General features: G+C 38.6%; 1 protein-coding gene across 9 annotated transcripts in view; it reads left to right on the top strand.

Moving 5' to 3' along the window:
- The window catches only part of GULP1 (GULP PTB domain containing engulfment adaptor 1), a 143,379-nt gene that overhangs the window by 29,135 nt on the left and 94,428 nt on the right, over positions 1-19,816 (top strand). Inside the window, exon 1 of one of the 9 annotated variants that reach the window (XM_038141782.1) lies at positions 14,562-16,108. The exons of the other annotated variants lie outside the window; for them this stretch is intronic. The gene's annotated coding sequence lies outside the window, so the exon portion shown is untranslated. Of the gene's footprint in view, positions 1-14,561; positions 16,109-19,816 lie in introns of those variants that run through there. 9 annotated transcript variants of the gene reach the window in all.

Raw genomic sequence — 19,816 nt, 5'->3', positions numbered from 1 at the left:
GGTAATAAAAAAAAAAAGAGATTGCTAATCCAGTTTGTCTCATCTTGAATTTCTTTACTGGTTAAAGGTTTAGTCAAAAGGTTTTCTTGTGTGGTTACAGTTGCTAGAGGCCAAGTTGGAGCTGAAAATCTACAGGGTGTCAATACAAAGTGGAACAGCTCCTCGTGACACAAAGTTTATTTTAAGAGCCCTGTATCACAATTCTTCAGGCGCATCAGTTCTTCCCCTTGATGTACACTAAGACTTTAATAACAGCTATGGAAATACTCTTCTGAGACTTCTACATTCTGAAAAACGTTCTGCTTCCAAACCTAAGAGCTTTTGTCTCTTTCAAGATGTTCTGAGAAAGAACTGGGAATAGTGGAAGGAGAGGAGAAGCAAAGCAGTGCTGCTACAGGAGTGCGCTTCCTCCATGGCTCACTAGGATTAGCACTGTCCCTGCTGTTCAAAGAAAGTAGCAGCCTGAAGTTTGCAGTCACAGTATGTGTGGTTTTGTTTTGATAAAAGATACTTGATCTTCTGTGACTCGCTTGAATGAAGTTTAATAGGCTCCAGCATCATCCAGGTGAATGAATCTTGGCAGCTGCTTCCATTAAAAAAATTTTATTTGTAGCCTCCCAGGTGGCATGTTTCATGCTGTTTAGTTGCAAGATCTTTGTGTCCTAGCAAAATAAAAAAAAGTATGTATTCCAAAATGTTCCTCTTGTTTTTTAACCAGAGAAGTGGAGGCAGTTTTCTGATATAAAAGAATGAAGATTTTCTGATAAGCAGAAATATAGTACAGCCGCTTTGTGTCTGACAGTATATTATGGCATATTGGACAATGTTGGAAGCTAAGGAATTTGACTTATATTTAATGCACAGCTTGTTTCTCTCAAAATACAGTTTCTATTTCCGTCCACATTACATAAGAGGTGTTAAATGAAACAGGTGAGTTCCAGCAGATGTTCCCTGACTGAACTGTTCCCAGTTCCCTGACTGTGATGGCATGCAGAAGATACCTGTTCCTGTCCCAGAAGTCTCAGGCCAGCTATTTCTTAACCTGTGTTTGTGAGCAGTTGTGTGCTTTACTGTCCTCCAGAAGATTTGGGGCTTTTTCAAGCCCATTTAAATCAATGTGAGATACTCTGATGTGTCCGGTTATGTTGGTGTCTCTCTGAATTACAGTTTTGAGGTCTTTTCAGTCACTGATGTCTGAAATAATCAATCTCTAAGGAGACTGTCCTCTGTGACACCAGCGAGTCTCAGCTGGAGGTGCATCATTGTTCTGTGTTAGCGAGAGATGGGGAAGGATGGGAGAGAAAATGAGGTGAAATGGAAATGAAATAGGTGATTTTTGCTTGGTCTCCATCTTAATGAAGTTGGATTTTAAAACACAGCCACGACCACGATGCCTGCTTACAAATTTCTTGGGAACATACAGTTGTATGACTGTAGAAAAGAGCCATAAAAATGTGCAGAAGATTGACAATTAGAGACTTAATGCTTTTCAGGAAGAGCAATTATAAATGCCTTTACTATATAGGAAAACAGCAGGTAGTGATGCTTGTGTTCTTTTGCAGGGAGACACATAACAAGTATCAATCACTAAAACAGATGCTTAATAACTGGCTTTGGAGGTGAGGCATATGTTTTTGACAATGAAGATGATTCATCTTTTGGACAAGCTACCATTTGGGAAAACATTGTAGCCATCCATTGAGACGTTGAAATTGAAAATGTAAATTTTTGCTGTAGCTTTTCAAAGGTAGAAATCCTTCCTAGATGAAATTTAATGGCCTGTGACAGGTGCAGCAGGTAATTTTGGTCATGAAATTTAGAAATGCTCTGCCTTCCTAGCTCAGCATTGTGATGTGTTGTTACCTATTCCATCTGGAACAGTCTTCGCTTACTGCTTTTCTTCTCAAGTGTAATGTTGATCTAAGTGTCTAAGAGATAAGCTCCTAGAACACTTTAACTGGCCACTTATTGGCATTGCAGAAACTTCTCCCTTCTTAGAAAATGTCTTTAATAGGCAGCTTCTCTTTTATTTGTGCTTCTTGATTTTTTCACATTGTTCGAAGCTCAGTAACTTGCTGTGGCAGCGTTTTTGAAAAGAGCCATTTCTTAGGCTTGGGACAGATGTAGATGCAGTTTGTCCTTTTTCTTGTGGTAATAAGCCATATTAGAAACAATGTTTGGCCTTTAACTTACTGATTATTTAACTATTTTTTATTTATGGTTTCAGGCTGTGCTCAGAAATATTTTGGTGCCTTCACCAATGCATTGGGTTGGACTCCTAGTATAACTCTCTGTAGCACTGAATTCTTCATATTGTGGACTCCTCTCTTTTGTAAGGTTGCCAGCTCAGCTATGGTCTTTAAAAGGGATCTAGGAGACTGAGGGGATAGAAATCTTACCAGTTTTATGTGCAGTGGTTCATTTCATTCCCCACTGTGTGGATTTTGATGTAGTATCAGAGGTAGTGTTTAAATTCTTATAGTTGAGATTTAACAGCAGAACTGAGCTGGCTGGCGTGGTGGCTGTGACTTGACAGACTGCTTTCTTTCCATTTCACTTTGTTGCATGCCTGCAATCCTTATAGAATGTGGATCATAGGTGCTAAGTGGGAGATGGGCAGCAGCTCCTTTCCTTTGGGCACAGGAATTTTTCTTTTGAGAGGAGTTCCCAGAGACAGCAGGACTCCTGGCAAGTACTGCAGAAAGGCACAGCACCCATGAAGTGATAGAAGGAGCAGTGAAGAGAAAAGCCCCAGAGACTCCATAAGGAAGCGAAGCAGCTAAATTAATCTACAGAGTGACAAACCTGCTGAGCCCAAAAAGATTCATTGGCAGAGAAGCAGTGGGCAGGAAAAAGGCTCATTCTTTTTTTGGATCACTCAAAGTGGATTCTCTTTTCTCAGCTGACTTCACATGCTTTGTGAAACTTAGATTTTTGGTAACTTGTTGTAAGACAAATTCAGCTCTAGCCCAGGTCAGCTTGGAGTTCTAGGAGAGCATCACACAGCAGTTAAGTAGGAGCAGTGGACTCAAGTGCTGGAGGCCTTGGGCAACAAAAACTGTGGTTGCTGTGGAATGTAGCCATGTCAAGAGTTAGAAGTTTTAATAGCTGTGTGGAATCAGATTAATACTCTTTGTGCTGTCCTGTATGTAGACTCATTTTCTCCTTTATTCTTTATTGGAGAAGGTAAGAATGAAATAGCCTACACAGTTACTTTCTTAGTGATGTGTAAGTTAAGGACAACTTGGATCAAAGAAGATTTATTTTGTGCTTAAGGGAACTGGATGGATGTTTTACCCCTATAGCTTTTTCCAGACGCTTTTTGAATGCTTGAAAATTTGGAACATGCAAAACCATGAGCTTTTATCAGTGTCCAAGTTAGAAAGTCTGTGTGCATACTTATTGAATACATAGGGGGAATTGTTATTGTAATGGTATTGATACAGTTGCCAAACATCAGTACTGTTTGATTTGGCATGTGGATTTTAATTGACTGCTTAAGGGGTTAGTGGACATCTGTTCAACATTCCAGCACACCAATTGAAATGATTAGTTAATAGCTGGTCCTAGCTGTATGTTGTATAGTGCTAACTTTGGGAGGGAAAAAAATTGCATTTTTATTCCAAGGCATAATATGACTTTTTTTTGTTCCTGTTAAATCATTGATGTAGAACAGGGGAAGCTGCTCTGAAGTTTTGCTAGTTACATATTTAGTTAAATGGTGTGCTGCTTCCAGAGAAATGAGAGGCTATGTAGGAACTTTCCTAAAGGAAATTGAGCACAATAATGCAAATTGAATGTAATTCCATTGGTTAGGAAATCTAGTGAATAGCTGAATTGTGAGAGAACAGAGATATTGTAGTGGCTGTTCAGCTTGTAATTAAAAATCAAAGCAGTCATATATTTTTTTCCCAGTTCTATGCACCTTGAAAAATGAACAGTTTATACTTGATTTGTAAAATACATACCATGTCTTTGTAGGAGAATGCAGGGGGAAGTGTGCAACATCTTAGAATTAACTTAGAAATTTTGTGGGATTTTTGAAACAAATGGTTGCTAGAAATCATTTTAATACCTGTCAGTGTCCCATGTTTTATGTAAGTGTAGGTTTGAACTGTACCTGTCTAAATTCAGAGGATTTGCTGATACAAAATTGAGAGGGTCATACCTGACTTAACTTTTGGAATATTGGAATTTATTTGATTTATTTAGTACTTGGCTTGTCGTTTTCAGTCAATTCAATTATCCTTCAAATGAGGCTCCAAGAATTCTATCACTCTAAAAAGATGAAGTATGTGCGCTCCAGGAAAAACTCCAAAACTTGGGTTTTTCTGGTTTGTACAGGGAGATTTTTGCAGAAATGAGAGAGGAAATGGACTTGCAGCAGTTTTAGAAGTTTTTTATTATGTGACCAGGGATATCTAGAAGCCTTAGATAGCAAATACCTTACCAAAAAGGGAAGCTTGGAAAAGAATTCATTGTAAATGCCAAGATTAGATGTTGCACTCCTGGCAGTTGTCGAGACAGAAAGCAAAAAACTATTTAGGGAGTTTGTGTTATTGCCACATCTTTTTTTCACAGTTGCTGTAGCAGCCATGGGAAGGGAGCAGCAGCTGGATCACATTGGCAGTAGGAGAAAGGAGCTAACTAAAAACCCCCTTGATCTTCAAAACCCTGCTCAGAATGGCTGAACTGAAAGAGAACTTCATGTATAATACAGGAAGATTGCCTTCAGAAGCTTGCCATGCAGAACAGCTTTATGCTGTAATTCCAGCTTTTCCAGCACAATACAAGTCAATGCTTGATCTAACTGGTATCACTTATGGAAATTGAATGTTCACAGCAACAGTTCTCACATCTCCTTGTACTTTCATTGGATCACAAAGTCAATGTTTCTTGCTGTAAATCTGTTCAGTTGTGTTTATGTTTTCATGCACAACAAATAGCCTATTTTATTGTGATTATTTGCGGTAGTGGTATAGATTTGATACACAAGGGTGTCCTTGGGGTTCTGTTTTGGTCACAAGTCTGGTTTACAGAAAACCCATTTTGATATGTGGCCACTAATTGGTAAAGCTGTGATAATTTTATCCTACAGTTATACCAAATGAAGTGTTTTTCAAATGAAGATAACTTTTTAATGATTATCGACATGTAGATGTCAATCACTTTGAGAGCTGTTAATTGGAAAAAAAAAGCTGTCTTGGGTTGCAGTGCATTAGAGGCAGGATTCAGATTATAATTGGCTAGAGGGAAGGGCTTCTGTCATCTTCCTCCCGTGCCCCAGTTACCTGTCAGGGGAGCTTAAAACCTCTGGTTTTTAATGATTTCAGATGACATCCAGGGCATTTCTCACTCAGGGAAGCTGATAACCTGCAGAGGCTTTGATGAGCTGGTGAGAGGTTTTCATGTCTCATTCCACCTTGCTGTGGCACATCAGAGTCTTTCCTTTGTTCACCCAACAGTCTTGCTTAGGGCTGGCTCTGTGTTAGGAGCTCTGTAGAAAGTTATCTTGGTTGTAACAGGCTTAGGTGTGGGTGTTTCTGCTTTTAAATTTTAAAAGCTGCATTAGTGTTTTACTACAGAAAGTAGCCTGGTGAAATGAGGGCGGGGAGCTTTATTTAGGGTCCCATATTGGTCTCATGAATGTTTAGGTATGGCTTTTGTAGTTTTTGCAGTTCTGTCTCTGCTGGCCTGCCCTCTCCCCTACTGTGGGAAGTGTGACTTAATAGCCAGTAAAGTAAGTAAAACATGTGAAAAATGTACTATGGGACTCTGAAGTTTTCTTCATCAAAGACTTCACTGTTATAAAATGCTGATTCCATATTTTGCTAGTCTTTACTGAGTATCTCGTATCCTGGTTTTTCCCCAAGTGTACATATCTTAATGTTTTTGCAGTTGGGCTGCATTTCTCTTGGCCGTGACTGTATGGTCATTACTGTGTCCTAAGAGAAGGTCAGCTGCATTCTTTCAGCATTTTTTGGTTTTTCATACACATGGAGTCCAGTCTTCTGTGGAGAAACATCTGTTTGCTGTAGGACTTTGTGAATACATGCAATCATCTTTGAACATTTAAAAATGCTTTCTGTGCATTAAATTTACTGAAGAATATAAACAGTAAGAACTCTTGATTTCTGTGAAGATAATTTTCATCCATTTTAAAAGATCAAAACAAGCTTTAGTGTTGAAGGAAGATGTTTAATGTGTACTTTTTCTCTCCTAATGAACTTAGTGAGCTGCTTCTAGGACCGGTGAGACTGAATGTATTTACAGTGCTGAATGACCTTGGCCGGTTCAGCCATTGCAGGGGCCACTGCATCTAAATTGTGGCAAAGCCAGATACTGGGTTTCAGAAGGATACATTAGGTATTAATTTGGAACTGGATTAAGATAAAGTGTACTGCCTGTGCCTGACTGGGGATGGCTCACTTTGGTGTGAGTGGGTTTGCTCAAAACCAGAGAATGCCCATGTGAAATGCAGCTGTGGCAGCAGGAGAACTGTGCTTTCTTAGAGGTCATTGCTGCAGTGGAGTTAAAGGGCAGGAGAGAAGCATTTTTATGTAGTCTATGTAATCTTCTAATTGTGGAATCTGAAAACAGCCTCCCAGATAGACATAAACACTGCAGGATGCCTCTTCCTTCACCAGAACTCATGGGGTTGCTTGGGGAAGTAGGGAAGTTGCTTGGAGTCCTTGGGGAAGAGTGATGTATGGCATCTAGTGAAACTGTCCTTTAGTCTGCATGGCCGAGTATCTGCACTCAGGTTGCTCAAGGCATCTTTATTAAACGTGTGCAATGGTGAAAAAATGTTATACAGAGCTTCCTGCGTGCAGCATCTAGACTTGGCTTTGCTTGAAACTTTTGTTTGTGGGCGACTTTTAAGTTTAATCCTATTAATAGATTTGGTTCAGGGATAATTTTTAAGCCTCTTATCTAAAAGTTTTTTATCCATCTAATATATTTTCTCACTATGACTTCGGCTTATCTTTGCTTTATGTAATGTGATTTGCAAAACAAAGTTGGGGAAAATCTGGCTTTTAGGTCACTGATTACAGCTCTTGTGGTGGAATGTATTTGGCAAATAAAAATCTAAGGGCTTTTAAAAATTCAGATGAAAATTGAACTTACCCTCCTTAAATATATTATGCTTGTTAAAAATGTCTATCTGATGGTAAAGTTGAGAAACCCATCCAAAATACTTCTATAAAGATAATTGTTCTACATTCTTTGTAAAGGGTTTTTCCATTCTGTTAGTATCTGTGAAATAACTCTATTTTAGTTTAAAATATGCAGTGAAGCACATGTTATTTCCATATAGTATATTCTGGTGATTGATCATTAATTGTAGGTTTGTAGTTTGGCAGTCTTGTTTTTGTATTGCCTCACTTGCCTCTTCCTGAGTACTTGTTAACATTTAAAACATATCTCAAGATAGACATTTCAATTTCTGTATATAACCTTGTCTACCATATTATCACATACAAATGAATGATGATTCTTAGTTGAAACAGAAGGTGTTTGCCTTGTTTGTCAGGTAACTGTTATTTACCACCTATGTCTAAAGGTAATTAGGGTTTTTCTTAAAGGAGAATGTCTCTATGGCCAGGGCAATTTGAGAAGTTGCTATGGATGCCAGAAATGTTGCAGCTCCAGTGTTCTATGTGTTATGCAGTGAAACTTTTAGTTTTTCACTTTTGTTCTTTTCTTTCCCGGGTTATTATTGAAAACCAGGATGAATTACCAATGTAGTTGGTGAAGTCTTATACAGTCATGCCTTGACCAAGGCATCTTCCTTAAGATGGGGATCGAGTTCTCTATGTGATGCATTTGTGGTATTGGCAAAACTCTTGGGATTTGGAGTGCAGCCCATGACCCTCATTCTTTGCATTGCTTCCATCTGCAAGGGCAGCTGTGTTCGTGTCCTGTTCTTAGCTGGGTGCACCATGCCTGTAATTAAGGGCAGTGAGGATAGAGCCAAGGATATATAATACTGTTGTGTCCTATGGATGAAGTGGAGCCAAGAAAAGAGCAACTGAGAGTCTTTAAAAGCCTAGATCATTGTAGAGAAAATACCATTGTTTTTCTGGAGTAATTTATTATTTACTAGACACCTCATGCTTTTGGTCCCTGTTTATTTGAGTTTTGTATTCTTTATGATTCCATTTAGTTACTTGTAGATTTTTTTCCTTCTCTTACCTATCAATTTTGTGCTATTACATGATCATAACATGGAATCATTTAATAGAGATTGAGAATTTAGATGCTGTCTATTGTGCCTTGATCCACAGGAGCAGTTCAGAGCTGTGAGAGAGGGGTCCTATGTGATTTCAATCTCAACTGAGCTACTCTAAAGTATTAGGGAAATTTAGACTGTGACTGAAGAGCTGTGCAGAGGTGCTTTAGACCCTTACAGAATGGCAAAAGTCATATAACTAACAGTGTTTTCAAGTATAGTGAAATAGCAATAAACCTGGTGTTTCAGAAAAATCTCAAGGAGTGTAGTGTTGCAGCCCCGCAGAGAGTTGGCCATGGGAAGAACTTTAATGTGAAACAGTCTGAAAGCTCAGGTGAAGGCTTTCCATGAGGAGTACATGGCCCCAGCATTCACTATATCATCAAAAATTACTAACAGAAACATTCTCCTGTTTGAATCATGTAAATTCAGATTTTAGGGAAAGACAGTAGATCAGATTACAACTTCGGAAGGCGTTTTTACCTTCGCTCATGCACTGTTGTTAGTCTTGCATGTTGACGACTGCTTGTCTCAGCCTGTCCATCCCGATTTGATTTTTATTTGTTCCAAGGCTTGATTAGAAGTGATGTGCTGCTGGAGTGTCTGAAGCTGTCGCTGTATCTCATAGAGGAATCTTGTTGGCTGAAATAACTCCCTTAGTCCTTCTTTACACGGTGCTCTTTACGGTTGTTGTAATGGCTGTAAGTTGTTTGTTACTAATCAAAGGAACCCTTGATACATATTCATATGCAGATGGCAGGGACTCATCTATGAACCCTGCCAATCCCTTGCAGTTGGTTGAGTGTCAATGTGCGAAATTCTCCAGTTTTAATAAGGCATTTTTGATCAATTATCATGACTATTACTGAGTGTTGACATCACTTTTATTCATGAGTTTTGATAGCAGCATCTAATGCATCATTAGAGATAAATTTTATCCTTGTGATGATTTTTGTACTGAGTGCATTTTCTCATGTGAGGTGATGGCACTATCAGCTGCTCCAAATGCAACTCTGTGTCAATGTGTTCACTATCAATGTTGTGATAAGAGATATCAGTTAGCTGGGGTTGAGTTATGTATGACTTAGAGATCTTAATCTTTTATTTACTGGTTGGAAAACTTCAAATTGTTTGAGTTCTTTTCCTAAGTAAACCCAGGACTGAAGAGTTAAACAAAATTATATTTTGATATTAAATGTATTTGCTTACTACTTTCTGTCTGGATACAGAGCAAGTGTATTTTATTACTGGGAAGTAACATGTCCATTTAGAAAATGACTTAGGCTACAATATTTTTTGTTGGCAAATTTATTTTCCAGGCATAATGACTCTGTTTTTTTTTTCTATACCCATTTGTGGAAAGATGAACTCACCATTAATCATGTTTCAAAGGCTGTGATGCTGAAATTGCTGTTTTATGCAGCTGTGGGCTGTAGTGTGTAGGCAGACTGTCATCTACAACCTGGCCTTTTTTAAAGTAATTTCTGATAAATCACAAACATAATCAAACTTTTATCACCAGATAAAAACAATGCTTTTCTTTAAAACTGGCCCTGAATTAGTAACCTGACAGAATGTTTAAATCAAAATTGCCATCTAAGCAGGAGGAAAAAAGGTTATGCTTCCTTAAATCAACTCAAGGCAAGCAGGTGGCAGGCTTACAAAGAGAGGCTGGAATTCCAGTTTTGGTTTCATGGACTACTACATTTAGAGAACCTGCGCTGAAAAATTGGTGTCCAGCTGCTTAAATATAGTCATATAGCTGTTCCTCTGGGGGTGAGGAGCAGGGGTCAATCACTTCCCTAGCTTTTCAAAGGGAAAAGCTTTGAAAACAAAGTTTTTGCTTCCTGAAATGTTCGGGCTTAGTCTGTGTGATGCCTTGAAGTATGTTTTTAGGCAGGAGGGCTTTGAGGTTGGACACAGGATTGCCTCCAATGTGCAGATGTTTGGAAGTCCAATCAAAAAGAAGTTAGCATACATGATGAGGCTTGTGTTGGCTATTTTAAAACAGTCTTAAGTTATTTAAAGTCATTTGGGCTTCAGTAAAGCCTGAAAACCATGGAGGAGTGAATAATTAGTGTGAGAGTTGAGTAGTTGAGTCTAACCACACAACCTTGTATTTCTATTTGCATGTCAGTTTGGTAAGCGGGTAATTTTTGGACTTTCCTCACTTAACTTTCAGCTTTGTTTACTTAAGATACTAAGCACAAAATTATCCTTTTTGAAATATAAAATAATGTTTCCCAATGCTTGGTGGGGTATGAGGGGATTAATTTACTAAAGTCATGTACATGAGGTTTCCCCCTCACATACTTCCTGCGTTGTTTGTGTTTGTTCTTCACCTTCCCTGCCTCCACTAGCTGCATTTCCAGCTCTGCATGTGTCTTTAGACAATGTTTACAATCACTGTCCTCTTTATTTACTGACGTAGCGAACAATGTCTGGAGTACACACAGAAATCTCTCAGTACAACTACAGTGTCGTTTGGGGCTCTTGTGATTTTCATCTCCAAATGAAATTTCTTAGTGGTGTTTCATGAAACTTCCCATTAAATGGGTAACAGCTTCTCTGAAATGTTTGATTCCTGGTTTGACACTTACGTGACTTTCCCATCACTGCACCACATTTCCTGGTCAGGGGATGGATTTGCAGCACGTCCTCATGGCACCATTGATGTTCCCTGCTGCAGGGACTGCTCTTGGCACCATGAGTGTGGCACGTTCTGGGCTGACTTCAGCTGCCTGCATGAATTCTGCAGTCCATGTGCATGAGGAGCATTTCAGGGGAATGCAGGCAGTGCTAGGAGCTTGCCAGGCTACAGCAGCTGTATGAGGAAACCATCCTTGCCAAATGGTAAATCCTGCAGTGCCCAGGGTCAAAACATAAACCTTTTCTTACAGTGAGGAGGCGCCCTGTGGGAATAAATTCAGCACAGTGCACAACAGTTTTAGAGGGAAAAGCTGCTCTGGGAGACAGAGGTATTTTTCCAAAATGGTCCTGCATGAGTCATTTGGAGCTGCAAGCAATACTATAATTACATTATAAATTATACAGAGGAAGGAGTTCTGAATCCCAACTTCTAAATCGAGAAGTTTGTGTTTCTTGACTGCATAAAAACTGTTTGTGAGCCTTGCATTGTTCCCCTGTCTCAGTCCCTCTCCAACTTGGAATCAGGGAATAGACTAGCTGGAGGAAAGACTACTTGCCTGCTTTTGTGGCTCTCCTGGATACAATACTGCTAAGATCCAGACTGAAGTACACAATGCAGAGAAATTGTGTATTGGTTCGCTCTGTGTGTGTACCTACACAGCAATGTGTGTTTGCATGTGCACATACTCCATTCCTAAAGATATAAGGGAAAGTATTTCACTACCTTATGCATTTTTTGAGAGTGATCTATTGGTGCAGATTTATCACTGTTCTTTCAGTCTCACAAGGCTGTCGTGATCTGCTTGAAATTATTTCATCTTGTAGATGTTTTGGAGCTGGCATGTGGGTGGGCATAGATCAAAAAATATTTTGTAAAACCTCCTCATGGATTAAAATGTTGCAACAATCCAAGATTTTGGTTTGGTTTTTTTACTGATACCATGGACATTTTAAAATTTCTCATCCTGCTGTTTTCTAGCAGCATATAAATATTAGTTGGTCAGGGAATTTTTCTTGGTTTTGTGGCGTCTTTTGTAATACCCATTAAAATGCACTGAGACAAGTTTTTGCCTTTTGTTTGTAAACAGCTATCTCAAGTAGATGTGTATCTGCAGATCGGCTTACATGAGAATGAGGGCTCTGTAGGCCTGCAAAGACTGGCTGTGGAGGGAGAACTTGGGTGATCATTTCTTAGATAATGAGCTCCAGGCTTGTTGTCCATTGTAAAGTCAGGAGCTGTGTGTTGGCTGTCCTGGCAGAACTCTATGGAGTTCTTGTTTGATAGCTGGTTTGATTCAATTCCTTGTAAACATTTTTGGAGAAGCTTAATAAATGAGGTGTAGTAATGAAAGATGTGTATTTGTACCTAGTACTTGCATATCATACCGCTGAACATAATCCATTTTCTCTGTTTTCCTTTGTAATTTGTGCTCTGAATTAAATACCAACCACCAATAGCTGCAAACTCCTTTGAGTCTCCTTTCAATATTTCCAGGAGTGTTTTGCTTATTTATGAAGCTTGATATGCTCATACCCTCTCCATTCTTCGTGTCTCAGGCACAGATGACATGTAATGGTCAGATAAGAAGTGTAGTACTTTATCTTAACTCTCAAATCTGCATTTTATGCTTTGTTTCTCTTTCATGTTTTTATAAAAAAATTCTGTTGTCCAGCATTCTTGCAGCATGTAATTTGTCTACGTGGTTGTTTTTGAGTGAGAAGGAGTGGAATGAGCAGGAAAAAAAGTAACAATGTTACCAGGAAAAACAAGATATGAGATGTGTTGTCTGAAAATAAGATGGGTTCACTGAGTGTTCTGTTCATTGTGGCAGTTAATTCAACCCTGGTCACAGCAGTGGAGGCTCATCAGTGAGTCACACAGAGCTGGCCTGTCTGTGCTGAGCAGAGTAATTCACATTAGCCAGTGACTTTTGCAAGCTGGCTGAAGTGCCTTGTGCTCCTCCCCAGTATCAGTAGGGGAGTACAAAGGAATGATCTCTGGAGTCCCTCAGCTGCTGACCGTCCTGTGGTGATGCACTGCCTGAATAGCTGGGGAGACAAACCAAAATGTGTGGAACTGTGGGAATATAATGGAGTGGTAGCATCCTGGGGTATTGCTTGTTTCTCTCATCCTAGAGACCTTCAGAATATCTATCCCTGGCAGAAATGTCTCTCATGCAAAAGAATTAAATAATATTCTACTTGGGTGTTTCTTTCCTGTGTAAGAGTGACTGCATCTTTAGTCTCAGCTTTGCAGATACTTTACTACCTAAAGTGTGAGAAATTACTATGTCTAATTTGGGAACTTTATTTTCTTTCCCTCTTAGTCTTTTCTTTTTATAGAGGACAATGTGGTTTTGAAGTGTAAAAAGTCATAGCTGGTTTCTCTTGAGACGTGCTCTCACTTCCTGCTTCCTGAATTAACCTTAAAAAAATAGTTTGGGATTTTTTTTACCAGTTGGTTTACTCCCTTTTATTTCTTTGCAAGGTCTTACCCACCTTGTTGCATACAGTATTTAAAGCCTATGTGGGCAACAGGTTCTTAATCCAACCCTCAGACTTGTCATGAGGTTTCTTTTCAATGTGGATTCAGTTTCCAATACCTAATTCATGGTCTGGCTGCTTCCTTCCATAATCTGCTAGAGCTCATTGTTTTATGGGACTACTGAAACATTTATATTGCAGGGTGGTTTAATTCCTTTGAGTACAGCTTTGCTTTTTCTCTTCTATCACCCACTGTAGAATTTACTTTAGGCCTTTACATGTTAGCTTTATCAATTTTCCAGGATTATTTCACATAACACCACAGGTACATTTTTTTTTTTTTTGAAACTGTGTTGTCAGCATTACTCTGTGGGTATGTAAGTAAATCCATTTGTAATGTGAAATACATAGATACCACATTCCTGAGACATACAGGACTTCTCATCTGTAGAAAAGCAGGTTCTCTTAGGTCTGTTGAACCAGAGTATTTATAACAATTATTTTTATGACCTTACAAAAGAGCAAGGTTAAATACTTTGCAAAGCAAAGAGGAGATTATTAATCACATTAAAATTCTGTAAGATTTCAATAGGGAATTCATCTATGAACTGAAGAAGACAGAGATGGGGTAAAGAAATTTGGAAAGGGGAGTTTACGAAAGACTGCTGGCTTAGCTGTGGCTGTGGGGGACTGTGGAAACTTTCCTGTGGATTTAAAGTTGGGAATTAATTTTTTTAAATGGCATAATCCAATGTAAGTATATATGCCCCAGATGTGCTATATAAGTCCACTAGGACAAGTGTGGTTATTTATCTGGAGTTTTCAAAAAGACAAGTTGAAATGATTTGGAACATTTTGCTCCAAGATGATGTCAAGCATAGTCTACCTCACAGATTTTATAGCCTTCAGTAAATGTTGTTTGTTGTCTTCTCAAACTGGCATATCTTCTACTAAGCTATAATTATAACAAAACATCCTCCCTCTCTTTAAGGAAGAGATAAAATTGAGTATTTAGGAAGAAGTTATACTGCATCCTGGGACTTGTCAATTTGAAATGTATTCTGAAAGCTGAGTTTCCTATGTGCTATTTTATGATGTGGGTACTACTTACTGAAGCTGTGCAGGATTGCTTTGGATTTGTAGAAGTGAGAAAGTACTGGTTTTGATAAAGATAGATTTTTGGCAACTGTATGAGAACGTAACACAGCCAAGGTGCTTTTGTGTCTTTCTCTGACAATTCAGTTGAAGAACCTCTCTGTGTGTGGTTTCTGCAATGTGTGTGCCTTGAATATAAAGAGTCAATTGCTGTAACTTTCTGCTGCATATCCAAGTCCTTTTGCTCACAGCTGCTCTGTAAATATAATTCCTGAAATATTGGTTACAGCGAATGTGAACAGTACAATATGAAGGGGTTTCTAAATAAATTTTGCTTGCAGGCAGCTGTGTCAACAGCTTCAGGCACTATGGGGTGAACAGCAAATAAGCAAAAAAAGGAGTAGAGCCATTTGAGTCCGTGTAATCCCAGTTCCACTGCTCCTTTTGATCTAACCTTGAACACTGCATTAATGAGTGTTGGCTTCCAGAGTGTTCTATGACCTTTTCTCTTGTTCTGCTTTAATATGAAAAGCACAGTTGGGATGCTGTTACCATATAGTTACAAAAAAAAAAACCAAAAAAACCTGTGAGAGCCAAGTAAAAGTGGTTACACTTTTTTGTTTTATTAAACAGCATTTGAATCTCAGGAGTGAGGTGTAAATCTAGGTGTGAATGACACTTAAATATGTGTTTCAGACTTGTCTTCTGGGTCAGATCCTGTGTCAGTTGACAAGAAAATGTTAGAGTGGTTGCTGTCTTTAAAACCCAAATTTGCAGAGGGGGGAGTCTGAGAATTTGGAGCTTCTGCTGTCTTCAGGGGAACAGGAGATGCTCAGCTGTACAATCTCAAATAGAGTCACAAAGTCATTACGTGTGGAATAGTTAATGGTTTTATCTTCTGCCTGGAATATAAAACTCTTAAAAAGCACAGTTATAGTTTAGGAACAAAAATACATTTTTGAAAAAGCTGAAATTGACACTCTTCCTTTTGCAGTTTTTTTTAGTGGAAAAAAATGAGTGGTAGAGTATCAGAGTGTGAGTGCAGCATTGCTGTGCTGAGTTCATTACTATCCTGATGATGAAATGGTACAGGATACATCTCACATCAGATGGAGGGAAAATGCATCTTGTAGCTGCAGAACACATTCTCTTAGACAAATGCCCTTCAGCATTTATGATCTTGGTATCCCAATGAAGGCATGATCGAAGCAAGTGAAACAGGCCAGCGTGATGCATTGCATAATTACTAAAACTGACACATGTTTTGTTTGGCAGAGTAACAAGGCAGTGAAATTACAGCCTTGTGGGGCAGTGTACACCCTGCTAGGGAAGCTTTCTGCTGTTTCAGCCCTTGGTTTATGTTCTAATAGCAACCTGTATCATTAGTTATATATTTGGGGTCTTGACCACTGGGTTGGTGAGGCAAGTGCCTGGGTAACTGAGACTATCAGCAACTTGCTAGGTGATATTATTTGGGATATTAGGATTCAAAGGTAGTAAATTGGGTGTGGTAGCTCTGACTTTTGTCCCTGGTAGGATAAACGGAATAATTAAGCACTTGGTGCAATGGTCTGAAGCCTTTTTGCCTCCAATCTTCTTCTGCTTCTTGAATCAACAAAAAGTGCCTTTGCCTCCGATAAACTTTAGGTAAGAATATAGGTCTAGATTTGAGTAATATTTGATCATGGGGCTTCAGCGGTTAAAGTTTATGATGATCTTTACTTTCTTACTAAATTCAGACCACAATGAAAACCAGAATTTCCCTTTCATATCTATCAAGTGCATGTGTGATTATAAAGTCTTAAAGATGACAAAAATAAAATAAAAAGATAGTTCAGACTAAGATGTAATATCAAGTCTGCAATTGGTTTTTTTACTGTTTCTTCTTGTGTTTCTATGAAGATTAAAAGGTGATCTAATGGTAAGAATTGCGTGTTTGATAAGGAGTTGGGTACTTGCAGATTTTATCACCTTTTCATTCATTGTACTTAGTAGATATCAGGTTGTAATTATTATTGGTGGGCTCTGTGCTGCAGCTGAAAAGCCTTGGATATTTATGCTTCTCAATTTGTGGTTAAAAACTATTTTGAAATCCTTGAATGCAAGAACTTCATCTTCTTGGTAACAACTGACTGCAAAAAAAAAAGAAAAAAGGTATATCAAACTGTAGGAAATTGTTAAATAATGTGTTAGAGGCATTGGTGTCACCTGGCTTTACTTGCCATCTTGACTAATGATATAGGAAAAAGGGAAAACATAATTAATTGGATTGATTTTGGTGCAACTCAGCTGAGAACTAATGAAAAAAAAACCCTGTGGCAATTAATAGAGTAAATGGTACAGGGGGATGAAGGACTGCATAATATAAGTTCCTGGTGTTTTCCTTAAAGTGAATGGGGAAAAAGCAGCCATGTCAGGGGAAGTGGAATGAAGTAGAGAAACAAGAAATGAAGGAAAAGAAATAGCAGGAATTCATATTCCTAACAAAGATAGTTTTTACACTAAGGCAGCAAAAGATAAATCAATGAAAGGAATATATAGAAGATGTAAAGCCATTTATCCATTTAATGGATCAGGAAAATAATATAATAGGTCTTGATACCTTGATACTGGAAAGTTAAGAGATCCAAGAGGATTGAAGGAAATAGTATAACTAAATAGCTCAGACTGAATCAACAAAAATATCAAGATTCAAACTAGGATGGCTTATTGAAATGTTCAGTAAAGGGCATATTTTCAAATCCTCAGTTCTGCACCAGAGGGGATTGAACTTCCTTATGCTGAAACAAGATATGGTACCATTTCTACAGGCACATTTCCTACAAGCTGTGGGAGTGCAGGATTTTCTTTTTTATTTCTCTCTTTTAATAGTTATGAAACTGCCAATCAGTTTTGCCTTAAAGGACCAGGAGTTCCTGTATAATTCTGCATGCCTTATGCACTCATATTTAGTGGAATTAATTTAAAAAGTGGTCAAGCTACTGCTCCGTGTGTTAAGTGGTTATTTTGTTGGTGTAGGGCAGATGTGGATGAGGAAATGATGTTGAAATATATGTATCACAATTCCTATTTGAAAATGCAGTTCTATTGCTCACAGCATTTTAGTTTGATTTACACTTCTCCAGCAGAACTGTATTAAATTACATGAAATATATTTCCATTGAGCTGTTGGCATTACATTTCTTAAAATGAGATAACAATTACTGTGCTTTGATAATACTCTAGTTCAGAACATATATCTGTCATTGCTTCTTTTTATTCTGCTACCTCAGAAACTATAAAGCAGCAGTTATAAAGGTTCAAAAATGTTGGCAAATGAGTGATCTATTCCACATGAGAATTAGTGTCTGCTCTCTGCCTTGGCAAGAAACTGGAATGCAGAGTGGTAAGCTGGTGAAATTGTTGCTGTGCAGTGTTTTGCAGAAAAGGATTAAGGAAACTTTTTTTTTTTTTTGTGGTTGAGTAGAGGAAGGTTTCTAATACTGGAGTGAATGACTCCAGTTGGATTTTTGGTTTTCTTTTCCATATAAAATGCCTGTAAGAAAGTCAAAGATTCATAAACTTTGGGGATTAGAGAGATGCTCATGTTTGTTTCCCCTATTAAACAGCACCCCTGACACTAACCCCATTGAGTGTGTATCAGAACTGAGTTGTTGACCCAAAGCTCTCCCAGTCCAATGATCTGTGTTTCAGTAACCCTACTGCTGAATGAGAGGCTAATGCTTGCAGGCATGACACTTACAAACTGGCTTTTCCTCTTTTTTTTCCCTGTTTTATATCCCTCCCTTGTCCGCAGCTGATAACTCAGGGCTTAGACTGCAGGCATTGCTACACCCCACCAGAGCTGCAGTCTCCCTGCTTCACTTCTCTGTAGTCTAGAGAGAGAGGCTTGCCTAGATAAAGGAAAGCAGCTGTGAGTTTCCATTAATTTACTGGGGGAAAAAAGGGCAAAATTTGGGGTTCCACAGCGCTATGGTGTATCAGAGTTTATTTATAAAAGTGGTTGTAATATACCTGTGAAAAACACTACGTGCTTTAAATAATTTCTAAGTGTGGCAGGGGAACTAGGAGCCTCTGGAAAACTGCATGTTTGTTTAGCTTTGTGAAAGGAAGGTAAGCTAAAACAATGTATCAAACTTTTAGTGATATTTAGCAGGGATAAGCAAAAACACTTGTTTAGCAATCTAGTGGTTAACAAAAACTTTCTCCTGGCTGGTTTATTTCAGTTAATGCAATGTGCTCTAGAGCAAGTGATTAATTGATTATAAATCACCAAATCTATTGAAGTACCTCTCAAAGAATAGAGATGAAGTTGGCTGAGGCTGTCTGGGAATGCTGCTGGCTTTCCCAGAGGTTGTGTTTGACAGGGCCCCAGGATGGCTCTGTGTGCACAGCACTCCCCTGACTTCCCTGCTCCTCCACACACATCACTCAGGTGCAGCCCCTTCCTGAGCTCCTTGCAGTGCCATGGTCTAGAGGGTATGCAAGTACTGTATTTCAAGTAAAAGTTCCATGGATTTTGGATTATTGCTGTGGCATCATCTTGTAAAATGACTAGAATAAACTGCTGGTTTTCAGGAAGTCAGTGTGTATATTTATGACTTGGTTGTTCATTCTTTCTGACAACCGCAACTCCAAGTCTCTCCCATGGATGTTCTGGATTCAGCTTCTATCTCTGCACTCAGATCTTCCAGATGGGTCTGTTTTTCCACAGTGAGGGGCAAAGCCAGACTCATTTACAGAAACTGTTGTTGATAGGACTCATTACCAGTCCACAGCACAAAATCATTTTGTAAATATAGACCTATTTGAAACAGATTTGTATAATATTCTTAGGTACAAATTCTTTTGCTGATTTGCAGCAGGCTTATGTAGTATGTGGAATTCTGGATTTTAAAAACAAATCTGGTGTTATTAAAGTCTTTATTTTTTAAAAAATTGAGTCCTTGGGCTTTTAAAGGTGTATGTACTTCTGGTGACCATCATTTATTGAGTGAATGAAGCAAACTTAGAGCAGAAATTGCATAAAAATGCACAGACCAACCCTCCAGATACCTTCAGGGCCAGGGTTAATCATGGACATTTTCAAAATCAGGAGCTGACCAGTGACGGGATGTAAAAATTCCAAAATAGCAAACAAGTTCTGACTTCACTGTAGTGGAGTAAAAAGACAACTTTCAGTAACACAGTGATTTTGCAGAGGGTTAGAGTTTTTTTACTCTAGCAGTCATATACTGCAGTAGCAATATAGTAGGAGGTTCTGGCATGCATGACCTGGTTCAGCTGGGTAGCACTATTGATTTGTTTTTGCAGTGCCTCTGCTTTAGTTAATTGTAACTTTGTTTTCTGATCCTT

Source organism: Motacilla alba, chromosome 7, assembly GCF_015832195.1.
Source record: "Motacilla alba alba isolate MOTALB_02 chromosome 7, Motacilla_alba_V1.0_pri, whole genome shotgun sequence".
In the NCBI taxonomy this organism is placed as follows: Eukaryota; Metazoa; Chordata; class Aves; order Passeriformes; family Motacillidae; genus Motacilla; species Motacilla alba.
This window is presented reverse-complemented; position numbering and strand designations above follow the sequence as displayed.